Source organism: Musca domestica, unplaced genomic scaffold (genome assembly GCF_030504385.1).
Source record: "Musca domestica strain aabys unplaced genomic scaffold, Musca_domestica.polishedcontigs.V.1.1 29, whole genome shotgun sequence".
NCBI classification, from domain to species: Eukaryota; Metazoa; Arthropoda; class Insecta; order Diptera; family Muscidae; genus Musca; species Musca domestica.
The window spans coordinates 1,718,151-1,738,426 of record NW_026712296.1 but is presented as its reverse complement, the minus strand read 5'-3'; the positions used below and the strand labels follow the sequence as shown (position 1 = coordinate 1,738,426).

The 20,276-nt window shown below is 34.4% G+C and overlaps 1 protein-coding gene and 1 non-coding gene across 6 annotated transcripts in view; one reads left to right on the top strand and one right to left on the bottom strand.

Moving 5' to 3' along the window:
* LOC101898556 (serine/threonine-protein kinase NLK) overlaps positions 1–20,276 on the bottom strand; it is a 212,132-nt gene that overhangs the window by 144,003 nt on the left and 47,853 nt on the right. The gene's annotated exons all lie outside the window — the stretch shown is intronic.
* Positions 14,792–14,863, top strand: TRNAP-AGG (transfer RNA proline (anticodon AGG)). The gene has a single exon. It is a non-coding gene; the product is annotated as a tRNA-Pro (tRNA).

Genomic DNA, 20,276 nt, shown 5'->3' with positions numbered 1-20,276 from the left:
TTGTCAACCCGAATGGTACCGTTATAAGGAGGTCACACCTTTGCCAACTAAACTAAACTAAAATACCAAAATAAATATCATAGTTTGCAAGATTGAAGTTATAACCCACATTTTCGGAACGAATTATCCGGTAAATTTTCTACCTACAAAACTTTCAATATATATCAATTATTTTCTAAAATCATAAAATTGTGGGTTTGTTAAATTTGTCATCCCGTTCGAAACACCTCACAATATTTTTCGAAGACCTCCAAAAAAGTAAATTCCATGTCGACATAAGTTATACCTACCTATATTTGGCACTGAAAATTAAATATATCGGTCCACTTTAGTTGTAGCCCCATATATAACGATACCTCCAAATTTGTATACCCTCAAACATATGGCTAGAGAGGGTATATATCATTTGATACGGCCAAAAACGCGTCCCCTCGAAATAACGATTTTAGACCTTAGATCTCTTTGGACCAAATTTGAGTCGGTCTAGCGATGCCCTTCCGTCCGTCTGTCTGTGTGTCTGCCTGGTTGGTACATCGTAATATATAACTTGGTACATCGTAATATTTCTGTCAAACTTAAATCGAGTTCGGAGATGGGCAATATCGGCAATATGGCAATATCCACTCCTTCTGGTACATCCCCCATAAAAGTTCGAAATTTTCAAAAAATATATTTTCTGCAGAGAAAGAGCAACGATAATCCGATTTTGCTCCAGCTTTTGCAAATCCTAATATCTGCGTCAGTCCTAGGTCAAGAGCGAAAATGGACAATATCTGTCCACTCCATCAAGTACAACCCCCACAAAGGGTGAAAATTTGGAATAATTACAACTCTTATACAATGTAATGTAAGAGTCCGATTGTATTAAAATTTCACACATCCCAATAATTTTATTAACACAAGGTTTGGAGTTAATATGGAATACGTCGGTTCACTCATTCTGGTACCTCACCTACAAAAGGTTAAAATTTTCAAAAAAAAAAAAAAATCACTGCACAGAAAGAGAAAGTTTAATCGGATTTTGCTCCAACTTTGCAAATATTGGTATTTGCGCGAATGTTAGGTCAGGTGCGAAAATGGACAATATCGATCTACTCCATCAAGTACCTCCCCCACAAGGGGTCAACATTATGAATATCCATGAAGATCATGAAACGCGAAATTAACATATAATTCTATTCAGACTTCGTACGTCTCAATATTCCCATCAACACAAGATCTGTTACAAAGATGGCAGTGATCGGACCATTTCTTCTGGTACCTCCCCCACAAACGGTCAATGTTTTGAAAAACCAAAATGATCATAAAATCCGAAATATGCACCTCCCTGGCACCTCCCCCACAAAGGGTAAAAATTTTGAATATCCCTGAAGGTAAAAAAAAACGAAAATAACATTCGATTGCATTCAGATTTGGCACCACTCAATATTGCCGTCAACACAAGATCTGCTATAAAGATGGTAGAGATCGAAGCATTCCTTCTGGTACCTCCCCCACAAAAGGTCAATGTTTTGAAAAACCAAAATGATCATAAAATCCGAAATATGCATCCGCTTCTCTTCGTATTTCACATATCCCATTATTTCTACGAATACAAGATTTGCGGTGAAGGCGAAATGTATCGCTTAACTCTTTCTGGTACCTCCCCAACAAAGGATCAACATTTAGAATATCCATAAAACGCGAAATTACCATCCGATTCTATGCAGGCTAGGAACATCTTAATATTTCCATAATCCTAGATCTGTCATAAAGATGGTAGATATCAGACTATCTTCTGGTACCTTCCCGACAAAGGGTCAAATTTTAAAAAAGAAAAAGCTCGAAGAAAGATTCGAGATAAGCATCCAACTCTCTTCGAAATTCACACATACAAATATTTTTGCTAACACAAGATATGTTGTAAAGATGAGTTATATGTGCAAACCCCTTCTAGCAGCTCATCCACCCTTTTAGCACCTTACCCACATTTATCTGTCATAACTTGGGAAACAAGTCAGCGATCCTTTACAACGTGCTATATCTAAATATTTCTCTCAATCAAAAACCTGAGATGAATATGGAATTTATGATTTCGCATAAAATTGGATATAAATTTTCGATTTTCTTGTAATTTTTCCCATACCAATATTTTAATATGTATTAGATGAAATATGAAAATGGAATACTTCGGTCAACTATATCTGGTACCTCACACACATTTCAGCATTCTCTAAAAATTATCACATATCTCATAAAAAGTGAAGGAAGCAGTCGATATAGTCCAAACCTGGCACTTCGCAATATGTATATCATATTTATTTAGGTCCGATACGAAATGAACAATATTAGTCCATTCCATCGAAACCTACACCAAAGAGGGTCAAAAATTGGAATAATCATAATCAAGTCAAAATATATTTAAATAATCGAACATTGGCTGAGGGTATACATCTGAAGGCAAAACGATTGATTTATTATCACACACACCTCTCCCGAAAACCAAATAAATTTTTTTACCAGATTTGTTATTTTATTCAAATAAAAATGCCTGAATTATACTTACATAAAAAACCACAATTTAATCATTTATTTATTCGATTATGGCTATGGCAATGCTTCCCCAAATGAAACTCATTAAATTTTCCAAATTGCACTCCAGAAAAAAACACTTACCTGCAACGAAAAACAAAACAAAAAAACATTTGAAAAATTCCAATTAGAATAATTTAATATTTTATATGAAATGCAATTACATATATCAAATAGAATAATATGTTGTTATTGTTATTGGCATTTTTGTTATGATGAGTTGTTGTTGTTGTTGTTGTTGGTCGTTCATTCGTTCTTAGAATCAAACAAATCTCACATAAATCATTATTGGAGATGTCAATCAAATTGACCTTAACCCCAATGGCGGCGTAGAAACATAAAAGTCATCATAATCATCAGCATTAGAATGCCACAAACACACACAGACACACATAAGATACCCGCAAGAAAAACATATGTTGGAATTGTCATTGAACAGACATATGTATGCACACATGTTGTATGTTGCATGCACATTTAAACCATAATTAGTCATATTCTTGACAAATGTACAACCGCCAGTGACATTTGTGTTCCAAAACAGCTTTAGTTGTCATCAAATGCAGTAGTTGACATCTAAAACAAATATTACCACACTTCCACTACTTGTACAGAAGATATCGATTCTATTTCCATAAGACGAAAACATGTAAAAGATGTGCGAATTGTAAAAGATTTCTAGATCAGCGCCGGGGGGAGAGAGTCGAACTCTTATGTTTCCCTAATTGTATTAATCCTCACTCCTGGCCTTGCATGTCACCCCATTTACATAGCCGTAATTACAGACCCAACTTCTCTCTTTCTTTTTCTCTCTCTTTGCATCTGTCAGTCGTTATTTAACAAGGGAAAATAGTTCTCCAATAATGGTCTCCCAAAGGGTATTTTATTCTCTGTGTTCTCTAGATAGACAATTTTTAGAAGAAATTACCTTCACAGGGAATCTTTATTGGTTTAGAAGCTATTTTCTCCCACCCCCTCTCTCTCTCTTTTTCTCTCTCGCTCTCTAACTGTATAGATATTTAGCAGGTATTTTCTTTGAAGAAAAGTTTAGTGAACCCCCAATTCTATTCTCTTCAGAATAAGCTTTTCTCTCCATATAAGCTTTAAAAAGTTATGATCTTCTTACAAATGTAACCTTAAGACAGTTAAGAAAGGCCAAAAGTCGGCCCATATGATACCCCGCACCACCATGCATATACTCTAGACTTCCGGTAACAAAAAAAGTTTATATTGGGAACTTATGTGAAGTAGATCATACCAAATATGATCCAATAACATTGGTGTAAAGTGCATGATCTGACTTCAATAAGGATAATATTAAAATATTTTTATTGGAGCAATATATGTACCGGACCGATTTTCATTAAATGGTAAAATTCGGTTGAATATGAAAAAATCTATTCAATTTGAGCTGATATTACATATATTGTGAGCAATAATCGTAAAATCGAATGAAGATGTATATTGAATCTATATAAAAATCTGAACCATTTTCGATCAAATTTGCAGCAGTATATAATGTTTTGGAGTGCAGTATATTGTTTTGGAGTGCATATTACGCATTTGAGGGACTTAAAACCCCAAATCGGATGAAAGATATATATGGGACTATATCTAAACCGATTTTCCACAAAATTTAAAGCACTTGCCTTTAGACTGAATTCCGCCAAAAATGTCAATATTAAGTCCATTTGGTGCACAGAAAACCTGAAATCGGATAAATATATATATATGGGAGCTATATCCAAATCTGAACCGAGCTTGACAAAATGTTAAACACTTATTTCTGAGCTGTATCTGATACGATTATTGTTGTGGAGTGCATATTATATATATAGCTAAAGCTATATCTGAATCGATCTTCACCAAATTGGAAGTACTTGTTTCTGGGATGAATTCAGTCGGAATTGCCAAAATCTAATCCATTTGAGCTGATATTAATCATTTGGTGCACAATAAACCTAATATCGAATAAAGACCGGATATGGAAGTTATATCCTAATATCGATAAAATTTAACAGAGGTATTCCATAAGTTATCTGGTACCAAATATCATTCTTGTGGAGGGCATGTCAGGAACTTAAAACCCCAAATCTGATGATACTCATTTCTAGACTGAATTCAGTCGGAATTGCCAAAATTCAGGTCAATTGGACTGATATTGGGCATTTGATCCACAATTATCCCGAAATCGGTTGAAGATATATATGGGAGCTATATCTAAATTTGATCCGATTCCCACCAATTTCATTAGGCTTCGTCCTTGGGCCAAACAAATATTGTGTGAAAATTTTATCTCAATCGGATGATAAATGCGACCTGCATTTTTTTCATAAAAATATATGGACAAACGGACTGTCATGTATAAATCGACTCAGAAAGTGATTCTATGAAGATCCGCATAAATCATAAATCAAATGTAAGAATTCCATTTCATAATTGTTTACGAAAGCTGGACCCTTTCTGTTTCCAATATTTACAAAAATGTACATTGGGACCATGTAAATTCGAAACAGATACGGAAAAAAGAGTTTTAATTTGGTTTAACTTGTTGGTATTTTGTAATCTTCTTTATTTTTGCATTATTTTACATAGAAGAGTCATACTAACCTACCCAGGCAAATTTGCTTCCTTTTGAGTAATTTATTGCTAAAAGTTGGTGTTTTTTGTACACAAAAACCACCATGACTGTATGATAAAAATTTTAATTAGATTTTATTAGTACCGACTTTTTTGTGCTTTCGTTCAGTTGTTTTTACGTCCTGGCGATTCCTTTTGTCCAATTGAAAAGTCCGCTAGAACTGAGTGGAGGAATATAAACCATACTGCTGAAAGAGTACAAACATCACTTTTTCCCCTGTAAACATTTGTAAAAGTTCTTAGCAAATAGAAAATTGCAGATTTCCTCTCTTTGGTTTGTTTTTTTTTTTTTGTCGGGTTTCTCTTTCTGCCCTGGCTTTTTGAGTTGTAAAGTTGAAATGCAAATATTTATGTTTCGTGACCAGTACAATATGAACACGACTGCCTGTTCATGAGTTAAGGCAGTGGGTGCGTTCACTTGAACCAACCTCAGCTCAACGCATTCAGGGAAAGGACAAACGAGTCTTTACAAGAGACTTAAATTCCTGCCATTGAGACAAATAATAGCTTGGACAGAATTAAAATTAATAAATAGTTTGTCATAAAATGATGAAAGAATAAATAGAAAAAAATCTATTACCATTGATATTAAACTAATTTGCTTCACAAAAAACACTCCCAAATGTAGTGCGGAATTATTTAGAATTTTAGAAAAATTTCCTAACCCAAATCTAAGTAGCATTTTTAATTTCAGAAATAAGGAAAAAATTCTTGGAAAAACTTTGGATTTTGAATTAATTAAATGGGCTAAGTATTTACGTTGCGGAACATTGATCAGAATTTCCCCAATTTTATGATAGATCAAAAATGTCGAAATGTGTTCGTTATATCCTCGAATGACATTTGTGGTCTCCGTAACCACGAGAAGAAATGGTCCGATCTCTTGGATATTCTAAATTTTTCCCCGTGGGGGAGGTACCAGAAGAAGTGGACCGACATATCGGACACTCACATCACATTTTATAAGAGTTATAATTATTCAAAATTTTGACCCTTTGTGGGGGAGGTATATACCTATATATACATATATATATATATATATATATATATATATATATATATATATATATATATATATATATATATATATATATATATATATATATATATATATATATATATATATTTTAAATTTCGAACTTTTGTGTGGGAGATACCCACAAAAAACAAGTTTTATTTAGGATCACCGCTCCAGTCCGATTAGGGTATTTCCAAGGTCCTATCCAAGCTTTTCAACTAAATTATCTACAATTATGTATTTTTACAGATTGCCACCTATTATCCAAGCCCCGGATTGAAAGGATTTTAAGAGAACTTAACTCACAATGTTTGAAGTTTTTATCTAGTTGATATTATTGTACATGCCATTTTGCTAGCATCCTACTTTCACCTTCCTTTGAACTTGAGCATAACATGACGACAACGAGAAGGTGTTTGTGTGTGACACACCAAGGACGCCAAAAAGAAAGCTAAAGCCTACTTTATGGGCAAAGCCTTTGAAGATATTAAGGAAATGCCATGAATAGTAGGCAGCATTCGGGTCGCAACATAAATAGATATCTATTTTTTTCGATTTCATTTAGGAATCTACCCAAAAGCCAGCCTAAATGGCTGACTACAACAATATTCTGGATTAAACAAATTGAAAACATACTCGCATATCGTAAAAAAGGATATTGAGTTTCATTTTTGATTATTGTCATCAGTTTGCCGGATTGGCAATAAACCCCCCACCACAGCAACGAAACCACAAATCTGCTAAGACATCAAAGAAAGAGGATGGCATTTTTCCTTGACTGAATATCCTTTTTTTTGATGTTGCTGTTGTTGTACTCCTTTATTCATTGTTTTCAATAAATAAGAAAGTCTTTTTCTCCTTTTCTCTCCTCTTTTTCCATTTACTTTAGTTTTCTTTGTGACAAAATGAAATTGACAAATATTTGCCTGGAAATTTCACAAGAAGCTCCCAGGCACAAATTGTTGTTGTTGTTGCTGCCGTTGTTATGTAAACCAAAGAGCATGGAGCCTAGCTATTCAAATGGGTACCACATCACATCCTTATGGGAATATTGGCATGTCTGTATGTACACTAGCTATGTGTGTGAGTGGTTTTATAAAACAGCTAGCCTAGAAAACTAGGGATGCCCGCAAAAAGTATCCACGCATACTCCTACGTTACAACACCCAATCCAGCTGGGGCAAAAGGTTCGGTTGCTAGACACAACATTTTTTGGGGAGATTTTCTTTCTGCCCGGAATTAGTTAATTTTACACCAACAACGTGTACCGAGGCAACTTTGAACATACATACGTATTTTTTGTGTGTATAGTTGTTTATATGTGTGTATATTTGTCGATTTCCCCATATATATCTTTTAACTTAAACTAAACGTTTTGTTGAGTGGATAAATGAAAATCGCTCGTTTATTTTCCCAGAACACAACATGAATAAAGAAAAGTAAAAGGACATTATGCCTGGGCCGAAAATTACACTGTGCGGAAAAAAATGCAAGAAAAACCTAGTACGAACGTGGAGCTAAAAATAGAAAATACGTGTATCGGCGTTTTGAATTTTTACATCGAGAGGTAACCAAAATAGAGAGGGGGATTGACAATCCATTTTTACATTTAAAAAAATATATAGGATGTAAGAAACCTTGGAATCCACACTTTTTAGGCAGTGAATGGGTTGTAACATTCAGGGTTGCCTGTCAGGTTGTCTGGGCAATATATTTCAATATAAGTCAAAAATCGGGTTAGGAACTATAAATTACCCATAATTTAAAGGGCTTATTCACAAAATTTCGGACCGCATTTTTCAAATATTTTGAAGATTCATTCTACCCACTAAGACACCAAATTACAGCCATTAAGACTGGAAAATGTGATTGGCATCAAAAAGCTGTCACTAAGGCAAGGTTACACATTAAGTTATGTCAAGTGGCTCTGTCACACTCCATACTTAGCATTTTATAGCATACTTTTAGGTTATGCCATCTGTGATAGGAGTTGTTTAACTCCTCTTAGGAAGAATACTCTCAGACAAAAACTAAGGTAACTGATTAGGATTAGCCGCTCTTTCCAAAACCATTGTGTACACTGCCTTACACCCGATAAACATTACCATTTTCTCCACAAATAAATAAACGTTATTTCAACAAGTAAAAAAACATAAAGTTCGGCCGGGACGAACTTTTAATAGCCTCCACTTTAGGGTAATGGAAACATTAGAACCCATAGTGACCCACAAATACCAATTTTTAAACATATTAATGGGATAATATCGCAAAAATCATCAAAATATTGAATATTGGAAGGTACCGCTATATGAGGCTATACAAAAACGTGAACCTATACATACAATGTTTCGGCAACGGAGCTAGAACCCACTATGACCAACAAATAACAAATTTTTGAACAAATCCGTGAAAAAATGTTGCAAAAATTATCAAAATACCAAAAATCGGGAGGTACCGTTATATGGGGGCTATACCCAAGCGTGGACCCATACATACAAAATTTCGCCACCACAGCCAGAACCCATTATGACCAACAAATACCAATTTTTATACAAATCCGTGAAAAAATGTGGCAAAAATCATCAAAATACCTAATATCGGGAGGTACCGTTATATGGGGTCTATACCAAAACGTGGTCCTATATATCTCATTTTCAATACCAACCATCCTAGACACAATATAAATTGTTCTGCTAAATTTTGACGCTCTACTTCAAATAATGAGAGCTGTATCGTGATTTCAACAGACAGACGGTTAGACAGACGGACATACATCGTTAAATCGACTTCGAATTTTATGCTGATTATGAATATATATACTTTACGGGATTACCCCTCTATTTTACATCTACAAAATTTCTACTAAATATTTACATAAAAAGAAAAAATCATTTTTACACCTTACATCACCCTGTGATCAGGATATGATGTCTTTGTGCATTTGTTCATGTTGATGATCTGCATAGAAACACATTCAGAGTCGTCCGTAAGTCCGTGTTTTTTTTTTTTTTTTTGTGTAAACATAGTACAGGTCGCATTTGTTGTCCGATCAGGATGAAATTTTGTGCAAAACATTTGTTTGGTCCAAGGATGGGCCCTATTGAAATTGGAGATGATCAGTCAAAATTTAGATATGGCTCCCATATATATCTTCGTCCACCAAATGTGTGGTGTTAGTTCAAATGGGATGGAATTTGGCACATATAACCAAATTAAGCCTAGAAAAAAGTTTTCCAAAATTGGTGGAAATCGGTTCAGATATAGCTATAGCTCCCATATATATTCTTCATCCGATTTGCTAAATTTGTCCTCCACAGCCGTAATATGCACCCCGTAACAACGAAATTTGAAGAAATATACTCAATTTCAAGTTTACTGTGCACCAAATGGTTAATATAACCCTGAATTGAATTGATTTTGGCACAAACGAACGAATTCTGCCTGAATGAAAGTATATTAATTTCGGTGAAAATCGGTTAAGATCACATCCGCAAAATACTCTCCACAACAACAATATTTGGTGCCAACTATCAGATACAGCAAAGAAATACCTCTGCTTAATTTTATAGAGATCGGTTCAGATTTGCATATAGCTCCCATATATATCTTCACCCTATTTCACGTATAAAGTGCCTAAAAAGTATAATATCTGTTCAAATAGGATGGATTTTGATGAATATCGATTCAGGCACAAATGTATCCGTCAAATTTAGTAGAATACGACAGAAGCCTACCATATCTTAGTTCGTTTCGGCTTTAAATTATAACTGCTTTAAAGTCATAATACGCACTCAAAAACGAATATCGTTGGTATGTTTTAACTCACTATCAATTACTATTAAAAACATTTATTTGTCATATTTAGCTCTACTACATACGCAAAGTGGTGTAGGGTATCATAAAGTCGGCCCTTGGCCTTCCTTTACTGGTTTTTAATTAAAAAAGTCCGTGGAGAACCTTAAAGTATGCTATAAAAAATGGCATATAAAGTAAGACTCTAAAATGCTAGCAGATTTAGTCGTTTTCACTTAGGAGTGAAACCTGCTCGCGATAGGGTTTGCCCGAAGAGCGGGAGGTTTTTAATGGAGTATACTCTTCACTGATATCTTCTACAGAATGTCGGGTGCATATTCGGGCTATAGAAAGGCTTAAATATCAAATCAGATTAACCATCTATGTGAGGATGTGTTTTTTTTTTTTTTTTTTTTTTCAGTTAAAAAAAATGATTGAAAATTATAACGTGTGGTTTTATCAGGGGCTGAGGTAAGTGAAGTCGCTGCCATGATCAACCTAAGGAGCCACAAACCTTACGTAAAACACGAGTGCTTTAATTTTCGGGTCTAATTACAATTCTCTGATGTTTATATTACGACTTATATGGAATTGGTTGGTGTAAGGGATTGCTGCCGATTCGCATATATTTGAATCGCTTTCGATTCAACAATGTTCGTGAGGCTGACGGTTCGGAAATATTCGGGTCGCTTTCGGTTCGAGAGTATTCCGGTTGCTATCGACTCAGAAGAATTCAACAACGTCGGTGATGAAATCTAAGGTCTATATTCGGATTCTATAGTGAAGGGAATGCGAATTACTTTGTAATTGTTTAATTTATACAGGTTTATTTTTGCCGTTGTCTTATGAATTTCCGATGGTTTTGTTGTATATTACGCATTGTAAAACTAAGCGCACGTCATTTCAAAATCAAAAATTCCATTAAAATATACTGGCAACCTCAGAAGTTGTGGACCCTAAAAATGGCAGTCAAAAATGGGAAGTTTTTTCTAATTTATGATTACATCAAAAATTATATGTTTTCATAATAATAATTTCATCCCGACACGAAAACTCTGTCAAACACAAAAAATGCATCTATACTGTTTTTTAAATAATTTGCTAACATTACTAAATGCCGACCGTATTGCAATACTTTTCGCAATGGTAAAAAAACTGCTTCATCTAGGAGAACGACAAGGTTTGTATACCTTCGCTATGACCGCACACCTAATTTTTAGCTATGTACGACGATTTTAAGAATTATATTTCCAAATCTTATAAAAAATGACTCCATGTTCAATTTAGACAGCATATTTAAGGAGTATGTCGTTATGACCAATATTTGCACCATACGTACGTACGATATTGTCCATTTGTCCATATTACGATATCCGAAGTTTCAAAAAAACGAATACTTCCTTCCCTTGTTATGAAGTATAAATATGATCATTTTCAAAATTTTAACCGTGGAACTGACATCTCTAGCTCAACGCCAAATAATGTGAATTTTGATTAGGCAAATTTTAGATGCACGAAAGAACATACACATTCCAACCCTCTGCATCTAAGGGTGTAATAACTCAAGTTTCTTTTTGACACTTTTGTGAACTTGATTTTTACACTTCATGTTGAAGAAACAAAATATTGTGCAGAATCCTGCTCAATCCCCAGCCAGGCTAATTTAATTATTTACTTTGACCCCCCACAAATATTGTGGTTCATCTACACTCAACCTCCCCTTCCTATATCCCTCTTCACAACAATTTTTTCAAACATACACACACAAACGTACACAACGAATTTTCCATGCCCCCAACAAACATTTGTTGACATTGCGTTCGATGCTGTTTTCTGCGAGAGTAAGACATTTATGTGTGTGCGTATGTTCATGTGTTTCAGATCGATGACCTTCATTAATGTTGTTTGGTTTTTGTTGGTGTGACTGATTTTATTCGTTCATCTCGTTGTGCCACCGCCCTAAGGCAGGGGGTTGTTTCGCAGCATTTGCACAAACATTTACACTTGAATAGAATTTTTCGTTTTTTTCTTCTTTATTTTGTCGTTTTCATTTTGTTTTCATTTTCTTATTTTTGTGTGCAAAACGAGGGTGGAAGATGTATCCAAAACAAACAGCTGGGTGGGTAGGAGGTAATGGAACTTGTGTCTGTTATGGCAATGCGGCACAATAATACGAACGGAAAGATGAAAAAGAACTCGAGAAGGAAAATAAACAAAGAATAAATGGAATTGAATAAGTGAAAATTTACAAACCACAGGAATTTGCAGAACTGTATGTTTTTCTCTGCAAAAGAAGTTGTCGATGTGCGAATGGTTTTTGGGGGACTTGGTAAAAATCTGTTTGTGGGTTCGTTCCTATGACTTTAAAAACATAATCATATTGTAAAACCGATCATAATCCTTTGGAAAAACGTTCGAAAAGTAATAGTACAAATAAAGTTTACTGAATATCCTCATAAGGAGACCTAAAATATCTGGAATTTAGGACGAAAGCAATTCTTAGTACACATACTAAAAATAAAATATGCTAAAAGGTACTGGACATTACATTACATTAATATAGAGCGGTCGAGGAGTCTGAGAACCCAGGTTTTTGCCACTTGCAAGGGCACAAAACGCACTTAAATGCACTAAATTAGGATAACGAGTATACAAAATTCGCACTAAAAGAGGGTGAAGGGCACTAAAATATAAAAAATATAAATATATGAGGAAAAGGTAGGGTTGGAAATCTGAAATTTGGTATGAAGAACACTTTTGATGAGGGAAAAGATAAAATCGGTTTTTCAAAAATTCACATTAAAAATATACAAAAAGTACTTAAAATCTCATCGATTATAAACATCGAACGCAAGACTTAGAGCTCCAAATTAATATATGTTGGTTGGCTGAGGTACAAACAGCATTTTCTTTGGCAAATAAAATAATTACGGAATAAAAATGTGACAGAAATCTTCGAAGTATAGAAAAACAACGGCCAGTGCAAGGCCAAATAAAAACCAGCAAGGCTAGGTCAAAAGTCGTGCGGCGCCGACTATGTGATAATCTACACCAGTATGCGTATTTAGACCGACTTCTACTTAATTGTAAAATTCGATTGAATAGGGAAAAATATATTCAATTTGGCCTGATATTATACCATAGTATCCCGAACAAACAAGCCAACACAGTTCTATGGGAGATATAGCTATATTTCTCCGATTTTCTCCAAATTTAATGTACTTGCTTCTAGTCCGAATTCGGTCGGATATGGCAAAATTCAGGTCATTGCGACAGATATTGGCCATTTGGTGCACAATTAACCCGAAATCGGTTGAGGATATATATGGAAGCTATATCTAAATCTGAGCCGATCTTGACAAAATTTGATACACTTATTATGGAGCTGTATCTGATATTTGATCATTGTTGTGGAATGCATATTACGCTTGTGAGGGAGTTTAAATCCCAAATCGGTTAAAACATATATATGGGAGCTATAGCTATATCTGAATCGATTTACACCAAATTTGAAGTACCGATATGTAATTGCCGTAATTCAGTCCATTTGGGCTGAAATTAGCCATTTGGTGCACAATTAACCCGAAATCGGTTGAAGATATATGGGAGCTATATATAAATATGATCCGATAATCAGCAATTTCAATAGGGTTCGTCCTTGGACCAAACAAATATTGCTTGCAAAATTTCATCTTAATCGGATAATAAAGGCGACCTGCATTTTGTTCACAAGAATACATGGACGGACTGAAACACATAAATCGACTCAGAATGTAACCATGGGTCTATCTCTCTTCTCCATGTAGCAAACAAATGCCCAAATACATAATACCCTTACCACTATGTGGTGTAGGGTATAAGAATTGAATTTTGTCGCACAGTGTTATTAAAGACGAGATCTCGGGATTGCTATTGTTTGACAAGTTTTTAATACCTTACCATACATATGTTATGACCATAATTTCCATAGGGACTTACCTAAAACGAAAAATAAAAAATTAAAATTAGTATTAATTATTATACATTATTTTTAAAATAATATGGTAAAACAAACGTAAATATAGCTGCATAGTCTTACAATTTTATTTATGTACTTTATATTTATTTAAATAATTATCTATATTTATTCAGAAATTCGCTTTAGAACATTGACCTATTGTTCCCTATTTTTTTCATATCTACAATTTCTTCAATTATTTATTTTGATTTTTTTTTTTAATTTATATCATTTTTCCATTTATTTTATTTTTATTTTTTTTATTTCTCTGATTATTAATTAATTAAAGATATTTTTTATTAAATTTATTTTATTAAATTGTTTTAATAAGTTTTTAATTTTAGTACTATTTTTTTCTATTTTCTTATCAATTTTTTTCAATTATTATATTTATATACGTTTGAGCATTGAACTACTTTGTCCTATTTTTTATTTATTTTTACAATTTGTGGCCCAGATTTTTTTAACAACAACATGAAACACAGAAAAATCTTAATTGTCAAGTTATCAACAAAATTTGCTGAGGTATTCAAAAAACTTGTTTTTTTAAGGGTTGATAAGAAAAAATTAAAAAAAAAATAAATTTTAACACATTACTGCTTTCATGGCCTATAAATCAGCATTCGACTTTATTGTTAAATACCCATCTGGCTTGGCTCTTGTTGTCTTCTTTTGTTGGCAAAGCAACAACCAAAAGACAAGTGTACACCTCAAACGTGTGTTTGTGTTTGTCATGTTGTATCTGTTCAACTTAAGTTTTATGTCTGTCAACTGGCTCGTTGGTCTAGGGGTATGATTTCCGCTTAGGGTGCGGGAGGTCCCGGGTTCAAATCCCGGACGAGCCCAAGTGTAATAGATTTTTTTTTATTTTTTTGAAATTTATTTTAAATAAAATCATTAATAACATTTTGGAATATAATTATTATTTTTTTAATTATTTTAAATTTAATTATAAGGCATGAATTTAATTAGAAAATGAATGGTAGAGAAAATTGGAGATATATTTTCAAATCTTCAGCAATTTGAAATATTTTATTATGTGGTTTGAAATTTTGAATGACTTTGCTTAAAAAAAACACTGGTTATGGAATGCATATTTATTTATTTTTATTTTATTTTTTTTTTTTTTTTTTTTTTTTTTTTTTGAATTTTGAGACTTTATTTGGAATCTATTTTTAATATTGAAAATATATGTATGTTTATATATTTTTGTGACCTATCAGAAAATATATTACAAAGATGTCAAAAGTGTTTAAGCCTCCAAAAATATGTTAAAAATGAAATCTTCTCTTCAGGCAGTTACATGAAGTCGGAGTTTATAAAAAACGTTAGGAGAAAAAGCAAAAAGTAAAGAAACAAAAAACCAAAAATGTACTGTAACTTGAAATTTGAGAGGTTCAAAAGTCATTTGAGAAAGCACCTCCATCAACGCGACATCGATGGTCTCCGTCTTGTTTGTCTGTCATCTGGCATCATCGTTGTGCCCGTCGCCACCAGATTTGATAACGAATAGGCCACAGGGAGAAGAACATCGTCAGCACGGTGGAAAACAGACGCATTAACGCGGAAAATGTTGTCAACACTTGTTTGGCTGTCCGCTTTTTGATGTTTTTCCTCTGTTTTTTGTTTTCTTTTTTGTTAGCCACCATTCGTAAACGTTTTATGTTTTGTGATTTGATGTCGTCTCAATATACAAAAGTTTTTTTTGATAGTTCCAGATTTTTATTTTATGTCTATTGCCTCGTTTTTTAATGGTAGGCAATATAGTGGTCATCAACCAATCGACAGAAAATATGCTATTGACGTTTGTAGAGCCAAGATTGGATTTGTAGTTAAATAAATTATTTCTCACTCCAGTTTTTATACCCTACACCATATAGTGGCAAGGGTATTATGTCTACAGGGTGAGATAAAAAAAACTGCAACCAAATTCAGACTGCTGTCATTTCTAAGCCACTCGTCCGACAGCTGTTAAAATTATTCCAGTGACAGCTCACTCACATTTTGGTGAGAATTTTCCAGAAAAAAAGTTATTCGTGATGGAATTTAAGCGTGAGAGTGTGATTTCTTTATATTTGGCTGAAAAATCACAAGTGACTATCGTTTTGTGTCTCGTACCATCACTCGTTACCGCGATACTGGTAGCGTAGTCCCACGTCAAGGAAACGACGTCAGAAATGGTTCGAAAGTAAAGAAGCGACTTGATCGAAACCCGCGTCGCAGTGGCCGAAAACTGGCTGGTGACCTGAACATATCGCAATATTCCATTCGGCAAATATTAAAATATGAGCTCAGGGTAGAGTCATTGAAATTCCAAAAAGTGCAAGAACTTTCACCGCAACAGAAAGAAAATAGACTCAAAAGAGCTAAAGAGTTGCTTCGCTTGGCCGAAAGTGGTCAACTGCCGAATTTGGTTTTCTCCGATGAAAAAACATTCGTTGTCCAGCAGTTTGTAAAGAAACAAAATGATAGTGTCTACTTGCCAAAGAGGTCAGCTGAAAATTTTCACCCTCGGTTGGCCACCAGAACTCAAGCGGCGGCCATGGTGATAGTGTGGGCCGCCATAACAGCCGATGGTCGCTCTCTGCTCGTATTAATCGACCATGGCATCAGAATAAATGTCGAATACTATCACGAAAATATTCTGTAGGGTGTATTAAAGCCTTGGACACGCAAATGTTTTGGCCGCAGACCTTAATCCGATTTCAGGATTTTTGTGCAAATAATGGCTAATATCAGCCCAAATGGAGTGAATTTCGGGACATACGTTTCCATTTGGCGAAATTAGGTTCCGATATATATTTTTTAATATAATTCTTCTCGAAGTGATTTGGTATAAAAGATTAAAATGACTCCGTCAAATTAAGTGGAAATCGATTCAGAATTGGATATGTCTCCCATATATTAGTTCCCTCTGAAACCAAACTATAACTGCTCTAAAGCCAAAATTTGATAGGAGGTATGATCTACTTCAAATAAATTCTTTTGTTGCGGGAGCTCTACTAAATGTGCATAGTGGTGTAGGGTATCATAGAGTCGGCCCCGCCCGACTATTGTCTTTTCCTTACAGGTTTGCTTTGCTTTAGTCTTTTGAGTAATTAACTAATCTTAAATATCAATTTTACGGGGGTTGAATACTTTAAGGCAAAATAAAAATCAGATATCATATCGAGTATGACATTCAAAATTAATGAATCTTCTAATATTCCATGTTTGAAAAATTGGAAATAATTCATAGACTTAAAAAAATAAAATTCTTCCAAAATTTAAAAATAATTTCCAAAATTTGCTCATCTCCGGTCCAAGAACAAAACGAATTGCCACTCTCTCCTCATAAATAGTGAGTATCAGACTTTTGTTTCCTTTAATATTTGTATTTATGTTTAATCTCTCCCTTTCTCTGTAAATGTGCAGTCAGCTATTTATTTTCATTCAATTTTCAATTTCAGTAAAGAAATATTTCTACATTCACTAGAACATAAAAAGTATGATATCAAGCTGATAGTTTCCTTTTTCTGATTATATTACCAATCATCCCCTAAAAAGATAACAAAAAGGAATCCATACAAGGATCACATGTGAATTCAAAGAGAAAAAAGAGGCCAAAAACCTCAAAAGGACACGCAAAACAAAAACACCGCAAAAACATATTTCAAATAAATCCCGATAAACAGGTAACCAACCTAAATAGCTTCCCAACACTCTAACCGGTTCAAAACACTTCCATAGAAGAAGCAACCATAAAAGTTGAATGCACCTGGCGTTTCAATTTCTGCTGTCTTTTTTTTATTTTCAGGATGTATTTTCACTGTTTCAATATTTCATTTGGAGCAGCCCCTATTTCGAGGACATGTTGTGGAGATTGGAGTTTCGAAAAAACGAAACAGCAGCTGTTTCTGATTTCGTTTCATATGCTCTACCATCCATACAAATATAAGCCGCTTGATGTGCCTGCAGTAAGCTGTTTTGGCAAAAACAAAAAACATTCCGAAAGATATTTTGGAGGATCACAACATGTCGAAGACAATGGGGCCTCTTAGGCAGGTAGACGATCATGCACTCACATACAGTTTGTCAAGTAAAACAATTCGAAACAAAGATCCACTAACGTGAGGTTTTTAAGGAATTATTTTTCAAGGACCATAGGATTTTTATAGGATTATTTTTCAAGGGCTAAAAGGTGAATACACGTGATGTTTTTATGGGATACCCTTTTTTCCAATAAACGTTGATTATAAGGGAGGCATTTTTAGAGGGCCGAAAGAGCGTAGATTTGCAAAAGAATACTTTTCAAGGACAAAGGGCCAAACTCCAATAACCTGGAGTTTTTACGAACTGTAAGACCAAGAAATCAATAATGATATTTATGGGACCAAGGAACAAAATAAAAGTAAATTTGGATTTTCAAGGGAAAATTTTTCAAGGACCAAACGGGTAATAAACGTGGGGCTTTAAATGCATATTTTTTAAGGATAAAGGGTTAATTTGTTTATTTATTTGCTAAATTTTTGATTAAGGTATTTTAATACCGTCCATCTTGGAAAGGAAGTCATATTTTAAGATTGTCATTCCGTTTGTAACATCCCTAAATATTCATCATAGGCCCCATAAAGTGTATGAATTCATGATCAGCATAAAATTTTTAGTCGATTTAACGACCGTCTGTCTGTCTGTTAACATCACGATACAGCCCACATTGTTTGACGTTGAGCTTCAAAATTTGGCAGTAAAATTTGTATTATATCTACGATGGTTGGTATTGGTATCCCGATATTCGGTATTTTGATGCTTTTTGCCACACTTTTTCATGCAATTCGTCTCAAAATTGATATTTGTAGGTCATAATGGGTTCTAGCTCCGATGGCGAATATATAACGGTACCACCCGATATTCGGTATTTTGATGACTTTTCCCACGGATTTGTCCAAAAATTTGGTATTTGTACTTCGTAAAGGGGTCTACCTCCTGTAGCGGAATATAGTATGTATAGAGAGTGAGGCGAAAAAACTGCAACCAACTTCAGACTGCTGTCATTTCCAAGCCACTGGTCCGACAGCTTTTAAAATTATTCCACTGACAGCTCATTATATTGTTCGCAAGCGTACAAAAGCATTTTGGTGAGAATTTACCATCGCTCGTTACCGTGATACTGGTAGCGTGGCCCGACGTCAAGGAAGTGAACGAAAGAAAACAGCAACATCAGCAGAAATGGTTCGAAAGAGAAATGGTTCGCCATCCAAGAATGGTTACAAAATGAGGTTCCTCGCTTCATTTCCAGCACATAATGGCCACCAAAATCTCTGGATACTGATCCGTTGGACTATTGTGTCTGGAGTATTTTGTTAAGCAAGGTTGTCACTAAAACATACCAAAGTGTCGATCACCTCAAGCAAGCGCTTCGCCGGGAATGGGCCAAAATACCGCAGAGCAACATTCGGGTAGCGTGTGACGGTTTCATTGGCTGTTTAAAGGCCATAATTCGTGCCAAAGGTGACCAATTCGACCACTAAACTTTTTCCAAAATTTAATGCTATTTCCGACATTTTTTTTGCCTTCATTCAATAAAATTTAAAGAAAAATGTAAAAATTAAGGCGTTTAACTTTGTTGCAGCTTTTTATCTCACCCTGTAGGTCCACGTTTTCTTTTACCACACATATAACAGTACCCACCAGTCGTTTCAAATTTGGCATTTTAGAAGATTTGGTAGAAGTTTAACAGCATTATCCAAACGGTATTACTGGCATTTGTAGTTTAAAGTTGAAAACGTTTGAATTCAGATACTTTTATATAAAAATGTTATTAAATTATTAAAAGTTCGGCCCGGCCAAACTTAATGTTTTATTATTGGTTTTCCGTTCATATAAGAAGATGGTATCGACAAATATTCCCAATTCTTTAGCTAAATTTACTGGATCGCGTGAGTTAATATGATTTTATTGACAAACTGTATGGGTATTTCTCGAATTGCACAGACACATGAACACATTCCCACACGAGTGCATTGCTTGAATGCAAGGATCAAGGTTCAAGTGTTCAAATCCATTGCACAGTGGTGACATGGTGCCATTGACGCTCGGTACAGGTCTAAGGTATTTAAAATCACATACGTTCCATGGCATTGTTTATGGCAGACTACAGTTTCCATATCGTCGATGTCATGCTTAAGTGATCCATACGTCATTTTTGACTTTTTAGGATATAGGTGCGGTATGCTCTTTCTGCATTTCAGATTTCTGATATCTACTCTAATTTTCTTC